This window comes from Salmo salar, chromosome ssa13, assembly GCF_905237065.1.
Source record: "Salmo salar chromosome ssa13, Ssal_v3.1, whole genome shotgun sequence".
Lineage (NCBI taxonomy): Eukaryota > Metazoa > Chordata > Actinopteri > Salmoniformes > Salmonidae > Salmo > Salmo salar.
Genome location: NC_059454.1, coordinates 63,515,910 through 63,540,967, shown reverse-complemented (window position 1 = coordinate 63,540,967; position 25,058 = coordinate 63,515,910). Strand labels below are relative to the sequence as shown.

At 42.9% G+C, this 25,058-nt stretch overlaps 1 protein-coding gene across 1 annotated transcript in view; it reads right to left on the bottom strand.

Annotated features, from left to right (window-relative positions):
• The window catches only part of LOC106567556 (transmembrane protein 132E), a 397,095-nt gene that overhangs the window by 326,641 nt on the left and 45,396 nt on the right, over positions 1 to 25,058 (bottom strand). The window lies entirely within an intron of this gene.

Below are 25,058 nucleotides of genomic sequence, written 5' to 3'. Positions count from 1 at the left end.
TTAATGTAAACTTCAACTAGTATACCATTTGTATGATCTATGGACAACCTACAGCTAAATATTTTGTTTTATTCAAATAGGTTAGGTTCTAAAGCAAAATGTTATAAAATTACCTGAGAATTTAAAATCAGGATGCATTTCGGTAATGAGAATTTTGGATGAAAATGAATTTAAAATAAGACACTGTGCCATAAACAAGGCATCTTAGTCTTCAGAATGATAGCTGATTTTTGCAGATGCATCATGGTTTTCTAATTCAATTTGCTACTGCCATGGTTAAAACTGGTTTCATGAGAATCACCCAGAAAGCAAATACCATTTGAACCCAGGTCTGCCATTGAGACAGCAGGCAAGTGGTTAAACACACTGGAAATGTGGCCCAACAATGAAATGGACACCGTTTTAAGGTTATGATTAATTCAAAACAACCATTTGCATATTACCACTTATGCATAGGCCTATATGAGCCCAAGCTCCACCAAAAAAAACAATTAAAATAATAATTGTCGTTATACAATACACTGCCTAATAGCCTACCGCATATTATGCATGGCAGAAAAACAATGGGAAAAAAACTGATTTGGGGCTAGGGGGCAGTATTGAGAGTTTTGAAAAAAATATGTGCCCATTTTTAACTGCCTCCTACACCAACTCAGAAGCTAGGATATGCATATTATTACCAGATTTGGATAGAAAACACTCTGAATTTAATAAAACTGTTTGAATGGTGTCTGTAAGTATAACAAAACTCATATGGCAGGCAAAAACCTGAGAAAAACAAAATAATTTTGTGGCTGTACTATTTTTTCGAGTCATTGTTAATAGATCACACAGTGAGAAAGGATTCATTTCGCACTTCCTACGGCTTCCACTAGATGTCAACGATCTTTATAAAGTTGTTTGAAGCGTCTATGATGAACAGAGACCGGATGACAAGGAAGAGAAGTTGACCTCCCTGGGATGTCGTCACTTCATTATTGCCCGCACCTGCGTATTCATGTGAGGCGAGACATTTTTCAAAACCGTTTTTCAAGAAACAGGAGAGGTCGGGTTGAAACATTACTGATGTTTCACGTTAAAAATGGGCCTAAAGATTGATGCTAAACAACGTTTGACATGTTTGAACGAACGTAAATAGATTATTTTTTTAACTTTTCGTCGTGACTTCCCACCCTACTTTTGAGGAGCCTACTGAACGCCTAACAACATGGAACAATTTGGAGTTATTTGGACATAAATTATGAACTTTGTCAAAAGAAACCACATTTGTTGTGGACCTGGGATTCCTGGAACTGCCTTCTGATGGAGATAATCAAAGGTAAGGGAATATTAACAATAGTATTTTTGATATTAGATGGTGCTAACCTGTATATCCTAGCCTATTGTTCTTAGCATAGGACCCCGTTTATTGCAAAGTGTGATTTCCCAGTAAAGTTCTTTTGAAATCTGGCAATGCGGTACCATTTACGAGATATTAATCTATAATTCTTTGAATGACAATATTATAATTTACCAATGTTTTCGAATAGTACTTCTGTAAATTGTAACCTGATTTACCGGAAGCATTTGAGGGAGAAAAAAAATTCTGCCACTGTAAAATGCTGTTTTTGGATATAAATATGAACTTGATGGAACAAAAATGCATGTATTGTATAACATAATGTCCTAGGAGTGTCATCTGAGGAAGATTATCAAAGGTTAGTGCATAATTTTAGCTGGTTTTCTGCTTTTGGTGACGCCTGTCCTTGAATTGAAAATGGATGTATGTACTGTCCTAACATAACCAAACTTTATGCTTTCGCCGTAAAGCCTCTTTGAAAATCGAACAATGTGGTTAGATTAAGGAGATGTTTATCTTTTAAATGGTGTAAAATAGTTGATTGTTTGAGAAATTGAAATTATTAGATTTTTGATGTTTTGAATTTCCCGCCTTGCTAGCAATCCCAACTGGGGGATTAAGGCTATCCCCTAGCCCCAACAGGTTTTTAAGATGTCTTTGGTAGATAGCCTATACTCCAAAATTAAATACATTTTAGTAATAGCCTTGTGAGTGTGGACTGTATTATTATGCATACTGGATGGACTGGTTACATAATGCTACACTCCAAACTTTCTATCCAGGAGTCTGGGGAAGAACATAGTGCATTTGGAAAGTAATCAGACCCCTTGGCTTTTTCCACATTTTGTTAGGAAACAGCCTTATTCTAAAATGGATTAAATATTTTTTTCCCCCACCAAATCTACACACCATACCCCATAATGACAAAGCAAAAACTGTTTTCAGAAATGTTTGCAAATTATTAAGCTTTTCACATGTGAGTTCCAAATATCTCTAACAGTCACCCCAGCGTGAGTTTATGGACGTGTCAGAATGTGCTCACTGTTCCAAAATGTGATTGTTACGCGACAGGACAGTTCATCCACGCTGCCCTCAAACTAAGGCACACTGCCTGCTTTTATTATTAGGCTGTTTCAACGTGTCAATTTCAAATGATTTAACAAGTTTTATTTTCTAACAGTTTGAATTGAGGTGTGTTCCACCTCATTAACCTGTTAGGGCTAGGGGGCAGCATTGACACGGCTGGATAAAAAACATACCCGATTTAATCTGGTTACCACTCCTACTCAGTAACTAGAATATGCATATACTTATTACATATGGATAGAAAACACCCTAAATTTTCTAAAACTGTTTGAATGGTGTCTGTGAGTATAACAGAACTCAAATGGCAGGTCAAAACCTGAGAGATTCCTTTACAGGAAGTGGCCTGTCTGACCATTTCTGGAACTTCTTTGCCATCTCTATCATTTACTAAGGATCTCTGCTCTAACGTGACACTTCCCACGTCTTCCATAGGCTCTCAGAGCCCGGGAAAAAACAGAATGTCGTCATTCCAGCCCCAGGCTGAAACACATTATCGCCTTTCTCAAGTGGCCCATCAAGAGACACTAGCTTATGCGCGTGACCCCGACCGCCCCGCCTTTGGGATTTTTTCCTCTGTTTGCCGAAAAGGAGATTCCCTGTCGGAATATTATCGCTTTTCTACGAGAAAAATGACGTAAAAATTGATTTTAAACAGCGGTTGACATGCTTCGACGTACGGTAATGGAATACTTTGAATTTTATTGTCAGGAATTGCGCCAAGCGCGCGACACTTCTTTACTATTTCGGATAGTGTCTGGAACGCACGAACAAAACGCCGCTATTCGGATATAACGATGGATTATTTTGGACCAAACCAACATTTGTTATTGAAGTAGCTGTCCTGGGTGTGTATTCTGACGAAGACAACAAAAGGTAATGACATTTTTATAATAGTAAATATGATTATGGTGAGTGCTAAACTTGCCGGGTGTCTAAATAGCGAGCCCGTGATGCCTGGGCTATGTACTTAGAATATTGCAAAATGTGCTTTCACCAAAAAGCTATTTTAAAATCGGACATATCGAGTGCATAGAGGAGGTCTGTATCTATAATTCTTAAAATAATTGTTATGCTTTTTGTGAACGTTTATCGTGAGTAATTTAGTAAAATGTTAGCGAATTCCCCGGAAGTTTGCGGGGGGTATGCTAGTTCTGAACGTCACATGCTAATGTAAAAGCTGGTTTTTGATATAAATATGAACTTGATTGAACAAAACATGCATGTATTGTATAACATAATGTCCTAGGGTTGTCATCTGATGAAGATCATCAAAGGTGAGTGCTGCATTTAGCTGTCTTCTGGGTTTTGGTGACATTATATGCTGGCTTGAAAAATGGGTGTCTGATTATTTCTGGCTTGGTACTCTGCTGACATAATCTAATGTTTTGCTTTCGTTGTAAAGCCTTTTTGAAATCGGACAGTGTGGTTAGATTAACGAGAGTCTTATCTTTAAATGGCTGTAAAATAGTCATATGTTTGAGAAATTGAAGTAATAGGATTTTTAAGGTTTTGAAAATCGCGCCACAGGCTGGCAGTGGCTGTTACGTAGGTGGGACGAATTCGTCCCGCCGGTCCCATAGAGGTTAATTCACATAAAAGTAGGCCATTTCACTTTTATAGACATTACTGTTCTGGACAAACTTCCTCAAGCACTTCCCCATTGTTTCCGCAGATCAAGTATACAGACAATTGCGCATCTCCAGTCAGAACAGGAGCAGCAGAAACTCACATTTTCCTGCTGGTGCCCGCTTCGCCTTCATTGTTGTTTTTCATTACTATATTTATAACTTCGGACATGTGTGCGTATCTATCAAAGTGTGTGCCTTATTACGTTTTAGTTACTGTATGTCGTGTTGTCGTTTCTACTGTAGCTCACTATGTATGGAACATAATATTTGTGTCTATTCCTTATAACCGTGGACATGCGAGGTAACGTTACTCATTTCATAACCTTTATGGTGCTTATATAGCTAGCTACATTCTTCTATTATCTCTGTAAAACAATGCTAATTGTGTCAGAGAAGAATTATCTTGTGTTGTATTTTGAAGCTACCATGGCCTTATGACCATGGTTTGTTTTCATTTGGCCTGTTTAGCATAGCTCTGTTCTGCCCTGCCACCTTGTAGAGCTCAACAGTTATTGTTTCTTACTGTTAATTAACTCATTTGTGATTGCTATAAAAAAATAATGAATTGCGTTGACAGTGTTGTTACTTTTTAATATTGTTTTATCCAGATATTGCATTCTAATTACTAACAATTCATCTTTATTCTGTACTTTCAGAAACCACACACAAACAATATTGAACATCATGACTGGAACGGGATATCTTTCGAACTGCAGATTGAGGCCAGCTTTTGTATGCTAGCGTACATTCCTTAACAGTTTTACTGGATGAAAACACAGCAAGAAAACACAGATGACAAATTACATATAGGCCCAATTTATTGAAGTATTGGTGGCGGTTGAACAACAAAAGCTTGTTTTAGAGAAAAAAAATGCAAGAACAGGCTGACAACTTATGAGTATGCATAACCCATATTTCATGCAGTGACTGAACTACTGCATTTCCACCCCCCATAGGCATAGTATCATGGCAGATCACCTGTCAAGTCAGTCAGTAATTGCTGCAGATGTGCTCAATAGTGCTTAAGCATATGGTACTCCCCAAAGCATGGAGAAGCAGAGGTGTCACAAGCTAAAAACATGTGCTTTGTCAACCTGCTCTGCTTCCTTCTCCTGGTGCCAGACAGGCAGACCTTGCAGTGCCTGCAGTTTGAGGGACTTCGCAGGGAGGCGTAGAGGATTGTCTGCAGCAGGACGGCCCCCAGTGGACGGGTGCCGAAGGGTGTGGTGCTCCCCAGCAGCTCTCTCATTAGGTTCTGTACTTTTGGTAGGTATTACTTCTGAGCGCATTCCACAAAGCTGTTTATCATGTCCTTATCCACTGCCCCATTTTGACACTAAAGTCAAGCACAAAGTCTGGTTTGATCTTTCTCTCTCCCGTCAGGTGGTCCATCTTCCCTGTGGCCAACATGGTGGCTGTATGGATTGTGGAGAGGACATGGACGTCTCGTTTGTCATGCCACTTTACTGCCAGCTGTTGACCAGTCTCCTTGAACTCCACCTCCCCTCTGCATCTGAATTACGGCATCCCCTTCCTGTTCGACCAAGCTGTGTCACAGGCCCCTGTGCTGTTGGAGAACAGACTCTGGAAGTGTGTGGGACTGCTGTACCAATTGTCCACATACAAAGTGTGTCCCTCATCACCGTGAACCCGGACACCCCAAGCCCCTCAATGTTGGATGTCAGTGGTAGGCCCTGTGTAGACTATAATGTCCTGGACAAATCCAGTCTTCATGTCGCACACAAAAGATCTTGACCCCAAACCTGTGCCTTTTGGAGGGAATATATTGACGGAACACCAGCCTAACCTTCCATAACATCAGGGTCTCGTCAATGCCTAGGTCCTTGTATGGCACAAAGACCTGACCAAATGACGATGTCAGACTGGTAAGAACATTCAGATTTTGTGTAATGGGTTATTTAGGTTGGCAGTAGCATTGTTGATGAAATGCAGGCATCGCAGCAGAACTAGAAAGCGGTCTAGGGAAAAGAGGGTGGCAAAGAGCTGCAAACATAGGATCTGTGCTCCAGTATTCTCTTAGGGAGTTCTTTACTATTCCCATGGAGAAGGACTGTCACCAGCAAGGTATACATTTCACAAGATTCCCCCTCACTCCTGGCCCGCTCTTCTCCTGTAGTGCCAAGGCATAGCGATTGGTCTCCTCTACTATGTCTCCCACCAGCTCCTCTGTCAGAAACACCTTGAAGCGCTCCATCTCAGAGCAAAAAGGCAAGGGGCTTTGCATTCCAGACTGGGACACATCAAAGAAACAGCAGGGCCAGGAGGGGTGAAATGGCTGGCAGCCTACCAGCTACCACAGACCTCCTGTACTTCATCCACTGTCAGTCGGCCTCCATTACCACCAGCATCTTCAAAAGGGACCTGGGACTTCGTCAGTGGACAAGGAGTCCTCAGATTCAGGGTTCTCAATGTCTACAAGGTTGGGGGGCAGCTCCTCACTGTCACAATCTGATTAGATTTTCATACTCGACTCCTTGTCAGAATTTATAAAATCTCCAGAATTTCCACTTGAGTTGTCTCCTTTTGAAAGACATTGCTAATGCGACAGCTTGGCCTACTAGCTATACACATTAACAACAACACTGAATGGCTCAGCGTGGGAGTCAGAGGTTACGCGATTGACTGCCAGCACACGCCACTTGTATCAACGTTTTACATTTCTCCCAACCAATTGTGCCATTTTGTTAGTTTTTTGCGTTGTGTAACTTTCTTAAAACTTATTGTGTACATAATGTTGCTGCTACCGTCTCTTATGACCAAAAATAACTACTGGATATCAGAACAGCGATTACTCACCGCTGACTGGAAGAAACTGTTTCCTTTAACGAGTCCGACGAGAAGGATATCCTATTTTCACTGGAACAGGCCCAGATCCACAACTTTTGCATGAAGAAAAGACGAAGGAAAAGGGGCTGCAGATTAGGCAGCCTTCTGAGAACCTGTAGGCGGACACCTCACCACTGTGTGAGAGGTGCAAGCAGGATGAGGGAACGTTGACCCACTTATTTTGGACATGTCCTAAGTTAGATGCTTACTGGGCTCTCATTTTTGAATGCTTATCCAAAGCCTTCGATAGAGTTACAGCCCCAGACCCATTGATTGCTCTGTTTGGTACAGTTGATGGGAAAAACCAGGAGGGGAAGGCTGTCTCCCTTTGTATTCAATTAGTCAAAAGGCTCATATTGCAAATTTGGAAATTGGAGACTGTACCTACCTTTGAAATGTGGTTACGGGATTTAGGGAAAGTAATTTGGAAAAGATTCGATACAATACCTCCAATAGAAGTCATGTTTTACAAAATATGGCAGCCGATACTGGATAAATGGTCTAGTCCCGCTTCTTAACTGGGTTGATTATCTGCTGCTACTCTGTGCTGTACTCCACTCAATATACATTTTTTGGCTTAACTACACTGCTTGTAATGACTATATACTGTCTTCTTATTCATGTACCACCTAATAGGATTTTATTTTGTGTATGTATGAGTAAAATTTAGTTTGTCCTCCAAATTGGCCATCCCATTCAACAGTACAATGAATGTCAATTTGTATCGCTGTCTTTAATTTATCGGAAAATAAACATATTGTAAAAAGAGAATCTGTAGGCGAGCAAGTAATCTCCCACTGCCATCCGTTCTTCTTGCTAATGTGCAATCATTGGATAAAAAAAATGTATGACCTACAATTAAGACTACACTACCAATGGAACATCAAACTAACGTCTTATGTTTCACCGAGACGTAGCTGAACAACGATACAGACAATCTAGAGCTAGCGGGATTTTCAATGCACCGGCAGAACAGAGACGAGGGTTGTGGGTGTGTGTCTATTTGTCAATAACAGCAAGTGCGCAATGTCTAATATTAAATAAGTCTCAAGGTATTGCTAGCCTGAGGTAGAGTACCTTATAAGCTGTAGACGACACTATCTACCAAGAGTTCTCATCTAAACTCAGCAAAAAAAACAAACTCACTGCCAACAGCGTATATTTTCAGCAAACTTAACATGTTTAAATATTTCTATGAACATAAGATTCAACAACTGAGACAAACAGAACAAGTTCCACAGACATGTGACTAACAGAAATGGAATAATGTGTCCCTGAACAAAGGGGGTGGGGTCAAAACAGTCAATATCTGGTGTGGCCACAAGCTGCATTAAGTACTGCAGTACATCTCATGGACTGCACCAGATTTGCCAGTTCTTGCTGTGAGATGTTACCCCACTCTTCCACCAAGGCACATGCAAGTTCCCAGACATTTCTGGGGGGGGCCTAGCCCTCACCCTGCGATCCAACAGGTCCCAGACGTGCTCAATGGGCTCTTCGCTGGCCATGGCAGAACACTGACATTCCTGTCTCACAGGACGAGCAGTGTGGCTGGTGGCATTGTCATGCTGGAGGGTCATGTCAGGATGAGCCTGCAGGAAGAGTAGCACATGAGAGAGGATGTCTTCCCTGTAACGCACAGCGTTGAGATTGCCTGCAATGACCACAAGCTCAGTCCTATGATGCTGTGACACTGCCCCAGACCATGATGGACCCTCCACCTCGATCCCGCTCCAGAGTACAGGCCTCGGTGTAAAGCTCATTCCTTCAACGATAAACGTGAATCCAACCATCACCCCTGGTGAGACAAAAGCGCAACCAGTCAGTGAAGAGCACTTTTTGACAGTCCTGTCTGGTCCAGCAACGGTGGGGTTGTGCCCATAGGCAACGTTGTTGCCGGTGATGTCTGGTGAGGACCTGCCTTACAACAGGCCTACAAGCCCTTAGTCCAGCCTCTCTCAGCCTATTGCGGATAGTCTGAGCAATGATGGAGGGATTGTGCGTTCCTGGTGTAACTCGGCAGTTGTTGCTGCCATCCTGTATTGTCCCGCAGGTGTGATGTTCGGATGTACCGATCCTGTGCAGGTGTTACACGTGGTCTGCCACTGCGAGGATGATCAGTTGTCCATCCTGTCTCCCTGTAGCGCTGTCTTAGGCGTCTCACAGTACGGACATAGCAATTTATTTCCCTGGCCACATTTGCAGTCCTCATGCCTCCTTGCAGCACGCCTAAGGCACGTTCACGCAGATGAGCAGGGACCCTGGGCATCTTTCTTTTGGTGTTTTTCAGAGTCAGTAGAAAGGCCTCTTTAGTGTCCTAGGTTTTCATGACTGTGACCTTAATTGCCTACCATCTGTACGCTGTTAGGGTCTTAACGACCGTTCCACAGGTGCATGTTCATTAATTGTTCATGGTTCATTGAACAAGCATGGGAAACAGTGTTTAAACCCTTTACAATGAAGATGTGGGAAGTTATTTGAATTTTTACAAATTATCTTTGAAAGACAGGGTCCTGCTGAGTTTATATTATTCGTGTCCGCTCATTTACCACCACAGAACAAAGCTGGCGCAAAGACCGCTCACAACCAACTATAAGGCCATAAGCAAAGAAGAAAATGCCCACCCTCCATTTGGCAAATCTGACCATAATTCTATCCTCCTGATTCCTGCTTACAAGCAAAAACTAAAGCAGGAAGTACCAGTGACTCACTCAATATAGAAGTGGTCAGATCACACGGATGCTACACTACAGGACTGTTTTGCTAGCAGACTGGAATATGTTCTGGGATTCATCCAATGGCATTGAGAAATACACCACCTCAGTCATCAGCTTCATAAATAAGTGTGTCGATGACGTCATCCCCACAGTGACTGTACGTACATATCGCAACCAGAAGCCATGGATTACAGGAAACATCCGCATCGAGCTCAAGACTAGAGCTGATGCGTTCAAGGAGCGGGAGACAAATCCGGACGCTTATAAGAAATCACGCTATGCCCTCAGATGAACCATCAAACAAGCAAAGCGTCAATACAGGATTAAGATTGAATCCTACTACACCGGCTGACGCTTGTATTCCGGATTACAAAAGGAAACCTAGACGCAAGCTGCCCAGTGATGCGAGCCTACCAGACGAGCTAAATGCCTTTTATGCGCGCTTCGAGTTAAGCAACACTGAAGCATGCACAAGAGCACCAGCTGTTCTAGGTGACTGTGATAACACTCTCAGTAGCTGATGTGAACAAAACCTATGAACAGGTCAACATTCACAAAGCCGCTGGGCCAGACGGATTACCAGGACGTGTACTCAAAACATGCGCGGACCAACCCTCAAGTGTCTTCACTGACATTTTCAACCTCCCCCTGACTGAGTCTGTAATACCTACATGTTTCAAGCTGACCACCATAGTCCCTGTGCCCAAGGAAGCGAAGGTAACCTGCATAAATGATTACCGCCCCGTGGCACTCATGTCGATAGCCATGAAGTGCTTTGAAAGGCTGGTTATGGCTCACATCAACAGCATCCTCCCGGACACCCTAGACCCACTCAAATTCGCATACCGCCCCAACAGATTCACAGATAATGCAATCTCAATCGCACTCCTCACTGCCCTTTCTCACCTGGACAAAAGAAACACCTGTGTGAGAATGCTGTTCATTGACTACAGCTCAGCGTTCAACACCATAGTGCCCACGAAGCTCATCACTAAGCTAAGGACTAAACACCTCCCTCTGCAACAGGATCCTGGACTTCCTGACGGGCCACCACTAAGTGGTAAGAGTAGGCAACACGTCTGCCACGCTGATCCTCAACATTGGGGCCCTTCAGGGGTGTGTACTTAGTCCCCTCCTGTATTCCCTGTTCACCCCACGACTGCGTGGCTAAACACCACCATTAGGTTTTCTGACGACACAACAGGCCTGATCACCAACAACGATAAGACAGCCTATAGGGAGGAGGTCAGAGAACTGGCAGTGTGGTGCCAGAACAACAACCTCTCCCTCAATGTAAGAAAGAAAATGAAGCTGATTGTGCACTACAGGAAAACGTCGACAGGGCTGTAGTGGAGCGGGTCGAGAGCTTCAAGTTCCTTGGTATCCACATCACCAATGAACTATCATGGTCCGAACAAGACAGTCGTGAAGAGGGCATGACAAAAACCTTTTCCACCTCAGGAGACTGAAAAGATTTGGCATGGGTCCCCCAGATCCTCAAGTTCTACAGCTGCACCATCGAGAGCATCCTGACTGGTTGCATCACCGCCTGGTATGCAACTGCTCGGCATCTGACCATAAGGCGCAACAGAGGGTAGTGTGAACGGCCCAGTACATCACTGGGGCCAAGCTTCCTGCCATCCAGGACCTATAAACAATAGGCGGTTGTCAGAGGAAAGACCATAAAATTGTCAGAGACTCCAGTCACCCAAGTTAGACTCTTTTCTCTGCTACCTCACGGCAAGCGGTACCGGAGCGCCAAGTCTAGGACCAAAAAGGGGTCCTCAACAGCTTCTACCCCCAAGCCATAAGAGTGCTGAACAATTAATAAAATCACCACTGGACAATTTACATTGACCACCCCTCCCTTTTGTACACTGCTGCCACTCACTTAATTATCTATGCATAGTCCCTTCACCCCCACCTACATGTACAAATTACCTCTAACCTATACCCCCGCACACTGACTTGGTACCTCCTGAAAATAGCCTCGTTATTGTTATTCTTGTGTTACTTTTGTCTACTTCGTAAATACTTTTCGGAACTTCTTCAACTGCGCTGTTGGGTTAAGGGCTTGTAAGTAAGCATTTCACTGTAAAGTCTACACTGACAAATAAAGTTTGATTTGATTAAATCGCTATCAGAAAATGTTTGTATTAATGTTTTCAAGTTCTGGTGACAAATCTTGCATTTCCCGATTCTTGCATAGATTGTAATGGACACGTGCGTGAAATACTTTTTTAAAGGTTGTACTGATTATGATGAGCTACGCTAATTCCAGGTGTGTGTGAAGTCATGTTTGTTGACATACAATGAATTCTGGGTTTCCCGTAAACGCTTGTCGGACCAAAGATGTTATAACAAAATGAGGTGAGGAAGGGTTCCCAAATTTTTTGAGTAAGCTTCCGGAAGTGAATGATGGTAGACGACACTCCCCCTTCAACATGCATACTGCAAACAGACCAAACTTGTCTCCAATTATCTTAGGTCGACTTGGAAAAAAACATGACTGCAAGCACAAAGTACCCATCATCAGATTACTTTTGATTTCTATAAAGTGTTGTACTCAATTATTTCGATCAATGGTGAGCTCACCCATGTGATTAATTATAAATACTAATTGCTATTAGCTAATTCATATTAGAATTTGTCAGCTGCGAGTAATCCAAATATGACCGCTTGCGTTACGTCAATCTTTCCTCAGTTAGCTCTAGGACAAATATAGTCTACATTTCCCGGTTTGGATGATTGTGTTATGCTGTAGCTACTTCTGTGAATGTCTGAACATTGCATGCAAATATAAACTGGTCACATTCAGGACATAACTTTTGTCGTGTCTTTGGGTTACCATTAAACGGAAGATATGTTTATCAATTAGCTCCCTGTAATTATTATCACGCGATTAAACTGATTAATCGTTTAATTGTAATTAACTAGGAGATCGGGGCACCAAGGAGAATATTCAGATTACAAAGCTAGAATTTTCCTAATATAACTTTCCTGTACTACAATATTCTATTCTATTATAGTATAGGCCGATTATCTTCTAGTTTCAATTATGTATTTTACCTCTAGTCCAGTCTCATTCCAAACGTCGTACATTGTTGTATCTGCACGAACCCAGTCTTTACTAAAATCATCCACACATCAATTGTCTTAAAATCATTTATTTACTACACTAAGTAATTAACAGAAAAACATACAAACAGTAATTATCGTCACAAAGGATTGGTATAGGAATGTGCCCTTGTGGGCTAAACAGGCAGGTCGGCCTGTTGAACAATGGATCATAAAAGGTCAGCTGTGGCAGTTACACAGAGTTCATTAATATTAACAATTGAAGGCTCACTCATTCGGGAACAATTGCAATCAATATATATTTACGCTCATGTGTCGTCGTGATCCTTGTTCGAGAGTTCTGTTCTGTTGGGGAGTTTTGCCCGCGTTCTCTCGCTCTCTCTCGGTTAGAATGGATCTTTCAGAGCGACATTCATTAATGTCGTCATCGAATGGTTGTTTCGTTGGTCTTCGCGTTCGATTATATAATTTACTTAGCTGCAGACTAATAATTAATATCAAAGACTTGTTCTTATTCTGTCGGTATCAATAGTCTAAAAGTTAACCACGTGGTATGGTTCACTTTCAGTAGAATACTTGGATGGTCAACCTATTGGCCCACTTCTGGAGTGGGGGGCCTGGTCTGTAGAAATGTAAATCAGGGGGTGTTTTATAGTGCCCATCGAACATGCTTGTCAAATGACGCCTGGTCCTGTATGTGTCCCTGGGGCGTGCCTATGACTGAGTTAGATTTGGTTACAGAAATACAATTCTATCACATTACATCAGTACATAGCATCTCAATGTCTTACAAAAGCTTTATCCTTATTAATACATTCTATACAACCATTATGATGCTATTATATAAACAGTTTTATGGTAATATGGCTATATTGTCTCTTCTGAGTATCACAAAATTGTACCAAGCGGATCAGTTCGTAGCTGGATTCTTCACCAATCTTCCATACCTTCTCCAGAACACAAAATGTCACTTGGCTCTCCAATTCTATGAGTTGGAAGAATTTCCTGTGTCTCTCTATGGGCCATGTGGCCAGAGACTCTCCTGGAATTTTAGAGTTTTTACGACCCTTTACACACAGGGTGGATTGGGTGCAAAAGGGAGGGGTCAACTGTCCTCCCTGTACCAAAAGAGGCCAACGTCATGACACTTTGTAAGGACTGTGTTTTTGCAAAATGTTTGAAGAGTGTGGCCATCTCAAATGCAAATCAAACTGAACGTTCTAAATAAGCATTCTAATCACACCGGTTTGAGCGCACGCTGCAAGGACCACTATAGAATGATCACACCCATTTGTTGGTACGTGTAAAAAATTCAATAAAATATCACATTTACATAAGTATTCAAACCATTTACTCAGAACTTTGTTGAAGCACCTTTGGCAGCCTCGAGTCTTCTTGGGGATGACAAGCTTGGCACACCTATATTTGGGGAGTTTCTCCCATCTTTCTCTGCAGATCCTCTCAAGCTCAGTCAGGTTGGACGGGGAGTGTCGCTGCACAGCTATTTTTAGGCCTCTCCAAAGATGTTAGATCGGGTTCAAGTCCGGGCTCTGGCTACGCCACTCAAGAACATACACAGACTTATCCCGAAGCCACTCCTGCGTTGTCTTGGTTGTGTGCTTAGGGTCGTTGTCCTGTTGGAAGGTGAACCTTGACCCCAGTCTGAGGTCCTAAGGGCTCTAGAGCAGGTTTTCATCAAGGATCTCTGTACTTTGCTCCGTTCATCTTTGCCTTGATCCTGACTAGTCTCCCAGTCCCTGCCGATGAAAAACATACCCACAGCATGATGCTGCCACCACCATGCTTCACCGTAGGCATGGTGCCAGGTTTCCTCCAGACATGATGCTTGGCATTCAAGCCAAAGAGTTTCATCAGACCAGAGAATCATTTCTCATGGTCAGAGTCCTTTAGGTGCTTTTTGGCAAACACCCTGCAGGCTGTCGTGTATATTTTACTGAGGAGTGGTTTCCATCTAACCACTCTCATAAAGGCATGATTGGTGGAGTGCTGCAGAGATGGTTGTCCTTCTGGAAGGTTCCATCTCCACAGAGGAACTCAGTCACAGTAACAATCAGGTTCTTGGTCACCTCCCTGACCAAGGACCTTCTCCCCCCAATTGCTCAGTTTGGCTGGGTGGCCAGCTCTAGGCAGAGTCTTGGTGGAGTCTTGGAATTTCAATGCTGCAGACATTTTTTGGTACCCTTCCCCAGATACGTGCCTCAACACAACCCTGTCCTGGAGCTCTACGGATAATTGGGTCAATCTCATGGCTTGATTCTTTCTCTGACATGCACTGTCAACTGTGGGACCTTATATAGACAGGTGTGTGCCTTTCCAAATCATGTCCAATCAATTGAATTTACCACAGGTTGACTCCAATCAAGTTGTAGAAACATCAAGGCTGATCAATGGAAACAGGATGCACCTGAGCTCAATTTCGAGTCTCATAGCATAGGGTCTGAATACACATGTAAAAATAAGGTCCTTGATTTTTTTATACATTCTAACATTTCTGAAAACCTGTTTTTGTTTTGTCATTGGGTAGTGTGTGTAGATTAAATAAAAATGCTCAATTTTCAAATTAGGCTGTCACGTTAAAAAATGTGGAAAAAGTCAAGGGATCTGAATACCTTCTGAATGCACTGTATAGGCCTAAGCGATGCCGTTGGTTCATTGATTGTGATGGGCGACTTAGTTAGCCTATAATTATAGTGAATTCGTATTGGATTTTGAAAAGCCTAGTAAGGCGGCATTTTTCATAATTAAATAGGCTGACATTACCTTTAGTTACAGATCCTCACCACTGTGCGTTTCCATCTCCTCCCGCCTTCAATCGTTTCTCGAGCGCGCAGAGAGGGGCTGTCAACAGTTTAAATATGCTTTGTTGTGAAAACATGTAACTATTGATGTTCAGATTTCAATTGGTTTCCCAAATGAAGCACTGGGTATATGCAGGAATAGCTTTGGAGAGCCTATGGCATACAGAGTTTGGGTGGAATATCACCTATCGCGCATCGAGAGGCTGCATGCTCCTCAGTTGTTGATGTGTGGACTGAAATAAGTGTTCTTATAAGCCCAGCCATTTCTATATGCAATCTCATGTGAAAGCAGAGTTGAGATGGTTGCCACTAAAAAGAGGATTCCAGTTGCAACTATATTCATTTCTCAGCATATATTAAGCACATGATCCACTATAAAACCTGAGAAGCCTACACGGCATGATTGAAAAACAAACAGCATTAAATTTTCGCATTTCGCGTGCATACAGATGTCTTCTTCCCCCCTGGCCTGTTCCTGCCCATTTTTATAAAAATGGGCAATAAAAAAAAAAGGGCTATTCTAAATCGAAACAAATTTACCATATTAGTTAAGACAAAATTAAATTGAGAATAGTCTGACGCGTGAAAATATGATCACTTGAGAGAACAGCGTGTGAAGCCTGAGGCAAGGAACAAACCGCATGCTTCTTTGCGACTTTCTCAAATCATCCATAGCTTATAGTCGTATCATGCAGCCCATATACACAGAGTGCACCAAACATTATGAACACCTGCTCTTTCAATGACAGACTGACCAGGTGAAAGCTAGGATCCCTTTGTCACTTGTTAAATCCAGGTTAAAAATAATTTTTAAGCCTAGAGACAATAGAGATATGGATTGTGTCTGTGTGCCACTCAGAGGAAGAATGGTCAAGAAAAGATGTGCCTTTAAACGGTATATGGTAGTAGTTGCCATGTGCATCGGTTTGTGTCAAGAACTGCAACAGGTATGTGTCAAGAATGGCCCAACACCCAAACGATATCCAGTCAACTTGACAACTGTGGGAAGCATTGGAGCCAACATAGGCCAGCATCCCTGTGGAACACTTTCAACACCTTAAAAAGAGTCCATGCCTGACAAATTGAGGCTGTTCTGAGTGTGCAACTAAATAATAGGATGTGTTCTTAATGTTTTGTACATTCAGTGTGTTTTGATTTAAGACATTCATATAAAATACACAGCTAGTTGCCAAATAACTAAATCTAGAGTAAAGGACTGTTTCAAATGATCACTTTTACGCTCAACATAGAAAATGTATATGGCTACAGTGGCTAACTTATTTTGGTTGATTTATGAATGCATAAAAATGCTTATTCAGGAAACTAGGCGTATCTCGCAAGTCACGACTTTACAGGAGAAAAGTTTGAAATTAAATATGTTTTAATCAAAATGCGTTTGGCAGAAATGCCTTCTAACACGTAAACTTTCATGTGCCGTAATAACAAACTTGTATGCCATCTGTAAATACAAATAAAATTGTTAAATTAGGAGCCTTGAGTGGGCTGGACATGCCGAGAGAGGAGTTTGGATTGGTCAGCCATATTGAAGGCTGCTGTCTATTTAAAACTCGTCAGTCTGTTGGTCGTCCTGTCGAATGCGGCTTTTTTAAAAATGTATTGCGTAGTGGAGCTGCATAAGTGTTGCTCTCCACTTTCTGGAGGATCAAGTTTTGAAAATCATTGGAAATAGAGTATGATAGCTAAAGAGATGGAAGAAACACCCATCTTCAAACTATGGGCAACTGTGGTATGGTATTCCTGACCGGGAGACGCATCAATCATGCATGATGATGTATACAGGTAAGATAGCTAGCTACATTCAGAAATTATACATTTCTAATTTTGACAGAAAGTGGTTTCATTTCAAGCTAAAGTGTACTGTTAGCTAGCTGATGTTATTATCCAGTGGCTTTTTTCAAATACCCCGGTATACGGTATATACGGAACACCGCCCAAGCCTAACGGTCACTGCAATTTAACATTAAACATACAGCCAATGAAAATCAATACATTGATATGGCATTTCGATATCAGCTTTTACTGTAAAGTCATTTCGAGCATCCATACAAAAAAACATACATCGCTAGAAAATAAGGGATATTTGGAGCAGGGACATCTTCTTTGATCAATGTCTGGCTTTCAGCTTGCATCAGACAAGGTGAAATTAAATGAAAAGGAGACTACACTGGCAGAGTGGGATACATTCTTTGCAGTGCATAAAAATTGACCATGGAATATAATCTGCCTGATATCCCAACCCTGTGTAAGAGCACACGGGCGCATTAATACATACGACACACGCGCACCTACTCTCAACGAATAACCAAGGCAGCAGTAACGACTATCAGATATGGAGAGAACAGGCTTGCGGGAATAAACATCCAGTTACTTAACAGCCATTAAACACTATGGATGCATCCCAAATGGTACCCATGGGCCCTCGTCAAAAGTAGTGCACTATGTAGAGATTAGGATGCCATTTGGGATGCAAATGTATGTTGTCCCCCATTAGAAGACAGACTGCCCAATCAACAGAGCATCTGTTCAGGGTGCTTACCCTTGTGCAGAGAGAAAAACCAAGCTCTTCACACCAACTGGACACGACAACCTGAAGAGCATGATTGAAGAGAAGACTATCTACGGACCCAAAGTCGGGACAACCTTGACAGGGAAGGTAGACTAGCTTTGCACAGCTGAAATTCAGCTCTTGCTCACTAGGGTTTGGTTGGTTTGCTCGACGCAGTCTCCATTTTGTTGGTGTATTGAGACAGATTAATTTAAGAATTTCCTGGACAGAGGGTCCAATGGAACCGAAAGCAGTAATCATAAAAAGAGCACTCATCTCAACAATGAAAGAGTGCATGTTTCAGTTTGTGGTTGGGTTTCTTGTTTTGTCACACTGTAAACATGGTTTTTGTGAGTAGAATATGTATCCTTGCCACAAATGAAGAATTGTGGTTTAGATGTCTCCCAGAAACACAGTAACTGAGTTCCATTGTGTTTGTGGGTGTGAGAGTGAGCGAGAGGCCTTTGAGAGTTAACGTAATATCTGCCTGACTAATGCCTTCTTACTGAGAAGACAGAAAAACATAACCTCACCTGCCAGATTTGGAAGTATGAAACCTAATTTCCTAACAATATAGAGCTCTGGTTGAAATATTTACACAAAAGAGCTGAGAAGTGATAGCCTTGCTACCTTAAAGTCCACCATCAGATCTGGTCCAAGAGGGAGAGCAACACAGGGCTTTAAAGCCGAACATTGCAACGATAAATTCTGTGGGCAGCATGTAATTTAGCTGGGTTCCTTTGCAGGCTTCGCAGAGGCAAAGACAGCAGGTTTCAATCGCAGAGATGCCGGGACACACTTCCAGGGAATGGACAGTAATTCAAGTCTTGGGATGGGGTAAGAGACTTGACAGATGAGACATATGCAAGGGTGCATGCTCACACACACTAAAGATGAAGCTTCACAGAATAGTACACACACAAAACCAAAATTAATACTGAACATCAGTGGTCACCGACCGGTCAAAAAATAAATGTTTTCGCTCTGTTTGGCAGTAGGTGCACTTGATTCAGCAGCCCTAGCGTCAGGAAGACAGTGTGTTGTCATTTTTAACCATTTCATGTGTGAAGGAAGAAATCCACCTACCTGGCAGGCCCAGGGAGCAAATCAAGTGCACCTATAGGCCTACTGCTGGCCAATCAGATAGCTCACCGTGTCCTCGAGACATAGACAGTAAAGAGAAGCCTCGAACGCAAAGCAAAGTTAGTGTGAGATTTAAAAACGTAAAACCACGACTCTACGAATACAGCAAATAACTGCTGTTTTTGAGTAAGTTCATGTTTAAATTGTTATTCAGCAATGTCAAAATTCATCCCTACTTCCACTCACGCTACAACCGCACTGCAGCTGCAATGAATGAGTATAGCAGTGTTTCAATAACCTTGCATAATTATTTGTTGCTTGTGTTTGAGGAATATTTCACTTTCCCTAGTCATAGGAGTAACATGAATTGGTGCATGAGGCAGAAATAATACAGTGTGACTTATGTTTCGCCATCAGAAGGAAGACTGTCCCCTTTACTCAGCGAAGAGACGGAGAGAGGGACGGTGAGTCGGGTGAGAGGCAGCCTCACCACTGCTCCCTCCCCTCAGACTGACCATCAGATGCAGACCATCCCGCCAGTAATAACAAAAAGCTAATTATTATGATCACTCAGCTGTGCCTTACAAGTAATACAACAAATGATCTATTACCAGTGTGATCATTTTGAAATTATATTTCAACACTGGTCTGAGAAGAACAACATGGCAGGGCAATTCAAGCGTAGTCAATATGCAGTGATAATGTATTGGGCCTATAGCATACTGCACAAACCTCATTGCTAGAGAACTGAGCGGTAGATCTCGGCTTGCATTTTGACTTGGGAAAGTTTGGTGACCACCGCTGCACCCAACACACAAAACTTCAGAGGAGGACATTCAAGATCACACACACACATTCACATGCATTAAAGCACTCACACAGAAGGGAAAACAATATGACCTCTAAGGAAAGGGCGATTTTTTTATTATGCTGGTTTTGTTTTAGCCAAATTGCGCCAAGATTATGGAGTGACTGACATGTCTATAATTTCTATGGGAGTTTGGGGAGGCCATTGCATATAAACAAAATATCCCAACATTTTTCCACACACACAAAAAGCTTATTTATCAATTTTGTGCACACATTTCTTTACATCCCTGTTAGTTAACATTTCTCCTTTGCCAAGATAATCCATCCACCTGACAGGTGTAGAATATCATGAAGCCGATTGAACAGCATTATCCAGGTGCATTTTGCTGGGGGCAATAAAAGGGCACAAAAAATGTGCAGTTTCGTCACACAACACAATGCCAGAGATGTCTCAAGTTGAGGGAGCGTGCAATTGGCATGCTGACTGCAGCAATGTCCACCAGAGCTGTTGCCAAAGAATTTAGAGAATTTGTCCACCAGAGCTGTTGCCCGGGGTGTAAAGTACTTACATAAAAATACTTGAAAGTACACTAAAGTAGTTTTTTTTTGGGTGGGGGGGGGAAATCTGTACTTTACCATTTATATTTAACAATTTACATTTACTCCACTACATTCCTAAAGAAAATGTACTTGCTACTCCATATATTTCCCGACTCGCAAAAGTACGTTTTGAATGCTTAGCAGGACAGGAAAATGGTCTAATTTAGGCACTTAAAAAGAATCCCTAGTCATCTCTACTGCATTGAACTGGTGGACTCACTAAATACAAATGCTTTGTTTGTAAATTATGTTGAAGTGTGCCCCTGGCTAGCCGTACATTAAAAAAAAAAACAAGATTGTGCTGTTTGGTTTGCTTAATAAGAAATTTGAAATGATTTATACTTTTACTTTTGATACCAAATACTTTGCTTTTACTCAAGTAGTATTTTCATGGCTGACTTTTACTTGAGTAAAAGTAAGGATACCTTAATAGGAAATGACTCAAGTATGACAATTGGGTACTTTTTCCCAACACGGGATATAGCCAATGTTGTTTTAGAGAATTTGGCAGTTCGTCAAACCAGCCTCACAACTGCACGTGTAACTACGTCAGCCCAAGACCTCCACATCCGGCTTCGTCTACGACCAGCCAACCAGACAGCTGATGAAACTGAGGCATATTTCTGTCTGTAATATAGCCATTTTGTGGGAAAAAAAAAAAAAAAAACCTTTGATTGGCTGGGCCTGGCTCCTAAGTGGGTGGGTCTATGCCCTCCCATGGCTGTGCCCCTGCCCAGTTATGTGAAATCTATATTAGGGACTAATTAAATTATTTAAATTGACTGATTTCCTTATATGAACTGCAACTCAGTAAAAATTTTGAAATGGTTGCGTTTATATTTTTGTTCAGTATATCATCTTAGCCAAATGTAATTGAACAGGGTAAATGTTCCATCCGACTGTATAATGTATCTGAACTTCCTCTATTGTAGAAATATAGGCCTACAGCAAACTAGGTCTGACCAACTTCTAGTTGCAACTGCTAATTGTCGAGATGAACACAAATGTATTTTTGTGCTCAGAGCCAAAAATACAAAATCAGGTCTTCAATCAATCAGGTCTTCAAATCACACCTTCACAAAATAATAACCCTTGGAGGACCTAACATAACCCTTGGAGGTCCCTCTACAGCAGGGGTGTCAAACATAGGGCCAGTAGACCCTGTCTGCCCCCTGCTCCCTTCGCTGACCCCATTCCATGCGCTCTGCGTGGGGCTGCTCAATGACTAGACGTGAGATAACTGTTAGATAGCTACTTTGTCACTCTAAAACTCAGAGCATTATTTTGAGTGAAATCTCTGGTCGACGGTTAATATTCTAGTCATATTTGACAAGGTTGAACTGACACCACCGTGTTATAATTGTAGTAAGACTACAGAGAAACTGCAAAGCAGAGCAAAGCAAAATGGCTCAGCTTCAAAATGTTAGTGATCCATTTTGTCATTCTTGTTAATGATACCCGCGGCCTGGCCTGTGCCCACATAGCAGGGATCTTGGCTCTGGTCAAAAATAGTGTACTATGTAGGAAATAGGGTGCCATTTGGGATGCAAACATTGTCAACCAGAAAACCCTAAGGGCGTGCTGCACCACATCCCATAAGCTTTTTATTACAGCAGGCATTAGCTGTACTCCAATGTGTTTCTGGTGCACTAGGTCTGAATCCCGAATTTAACCCTATTCCCTACACTACTTTTGACAAGAGCCCTATTGGCCCAGACCTGGTCAAAAGTTGGCACCCTATATAGTGAACATTTGGGACGCAGTCTAGACCTTCAATGAACACAGGAAAAGTGAGCCCTCTGGATACACAGTTCGCTCCACTTGTTCTCTACAGACGAGAGAAAATTAAAGACAAATCTAACTCAAAAGGGTTGTATAAAAATGACACACAAAAACTACCAACAACGTCCTGACAATCCATTATGTGAAGGATGGAGTGTCCAGAGAAAAGCAATAGCGCAGGGTAGTCCTTTCTAATCTTGGGCTTGCTGAGAAAAAGGCATTGCATGAAAAGGCTTTTACTGAAGCCTGGAGAACCTCGGCATAAAAGGTTTAATGATGAGTGATGCCAAAAAACTATTGACATCAGATTTATTTTCTTCTGGTGCACTTAGGAGGCACGCAGTTAGCCCAGATCTACTCCACTCCAGTGTAGTTTAGCATCTCTGATTTCGGAGCTTTTGGAGACGGACAAATGAAGAGGGTCCCAAGCCCTCAGGCAGAAGGGAGGATGGGTTGTGATCGTCGGCTGGTTTGTTTGGTCTTTTATAAGACTATGTTATCCTCTTTCAGAGTAGCTAGATATACAATGCCTTCAGAAAGTATTACCACCTCTACATTTGTTCCAAATTTTGTTGTTACAGCTTGAATATAAAATTGATTAAATTGAGATTGAGTCACTGGCCTACACACACACACAATGTCAAATTGGAATGATGTTTTTGAAAATCTGAAATGTCTTGAGTCATTAAGTATTCAACCCCTTTGTTATGGCAAGCCTAAATTTACATTACATTTACATTTACATTTAAGACATTTAGCAGACGCTCTTATCCAGAGCGACTTACAAAATGGTGCATTCACCTTATGATATCCAGTGGAACAACCACTTTACAATAGTGCATCTAAATCTTTTAGGGGGGGTTAGAAGGATTACTTTATCCTATCCTAGGTATTCCTTAAAGAGGTGGGGTTTCAGGTGTCTCCGGAAGGTGGTGATTGACTCCGCTGTCCTGGCGTCGTGAGGGAGCTTGTTCCACCATTGGGGTGCCAGAGCAGCGAACAGTTTTGACTGGGCTGAGCGGGAACTGTGCTTCCTCAGAGGTAGGGAGGCGAGCAGGCCAGTGGTGGATGAACGCAGTGCCCTTGTTTGGGTGTAGGGCCTGATCAGAGCCTGAAGGTATGGAGGTGCCGTTCCCTTCACAGCTCCGTAGGCAATCACCATGGTCTTGTAGCGGATGCGAGCTTCAACTGGAAGCCAGTGGAGAGAGCGGAGGAGCGGGGTGACGTGAGAGAACTTGGGAAGGTTGAACACCAGACGGGCTGCGGCGTTCTGGATGAGTTGTAGGGGTTTAATGGCACAGGCAGGGAGCCCAGCCAACAGCGAGTTGCAGTAATCCAGACGGGAGATGACAAGTGCCTGGATTAGGACCTGCGCCGCTTCCTGTGTGAGGCAGGGTCGTACTCTGCGAATGTTGTAGAGCATGAACCTACAGGATCGGGTCACCGCCTTGATGTTAGTGGAGAACGACAGGGTGTTGTCCAGGATCACGCCAAGGTTCTTAGCACTCTGGGAGGAGGACACAAGGGAGTTGTCAACCGTGATGGCGAGATCATGGAACGGGCAGTCCTTCCCCGGGAGGAAGAGCAGCTCCGTCTTGCCAAGGTTCAGCTTGAGCTGGTGATCCGTCATCTACACTGATATGTCTGACAGACATGCAGAGATGCGATTCGCCGCCTGGTTATCAGAAGGGGGAAAGGAGAAGATTAATTGTGTGTCGTCTGCATAGCAATGATAGGAGAGACCATGTGAGGATATGACAGAGCCAAGTGACTTGGTGTATAGCGAGAATAGGAGAGGGCCTAGAACAGAGCCCTGGGGGACACCAGTGGTGAGAGCGCATGGTGCGGAGACAGATTCTCGCCACGCCACCTGGTAGGAGCGACCTGTCAGGTAGGACGCAATCCAAGCGTGGGCCGCGCCGGAGATGCCCAACTCGGAGAGGGTGGAAAGGAGGATCTGATGGTTCACAGTATCAAAGGCAGCAGATAGGTCTAGAAGGATGAGAGCAGAGGAGAGAGAGTTAGCTTTAGCAGTGCGGAGAGCCTCCGTGACACAGAGAAGAGCAGTCTCAGTTGAATGCCCAGTCTTGAAACCTGACTGATTAGGATCAAGAAGGTCATTCTGAGAGAGATAGCAGGAGAGCTGGCCAAGGACGGCACGTTCAAGAGTTTTGGAGAGAAAAGAAAGAAGGGATACTGGTCTGTAGTTGTTGACATCGGAGGGATCGAGTGTAGGTTTTTTTCAGAAGGGGTGCAACTCTCGCTCTCTTGAAGACGGAAGGGACGTAGCCAGCGGTCAAGGATGAGTTGATGAGCGAGGTGAGGAAGGGGAGAAGGTCTCCGGAAATGGTCTGGAGAAGAGAGGAGGGGATAGGGTCAAGTGGGCAGGTTGTTGGGCGGCCGGCCGTCACAAGACGCGAGATTTCATCTGGAGAGAGAGGGGAGAAAGAGGTCAAAGCACAGGGTAGGGCAGTGTGAGCAGGACCAGCGGTGTCGTTTGACTTAGCAAACGAGGATCGGATATCGTCAACCTTCTTTTCAAAATGGTTGACGAAGTCATCCGCAGAGAGGGAGGGGGGGGAGGGGGAGGAGGATTCAGGAGGGAGGAGAAGGTAGCAAAGAGCTTCCTAGGGTTAGAGGCAGATGCTTGGAATTTAGAGTGGTAGAAAGTGGCTTTAGCAGCAGAGACAGAAGAGGAGAATG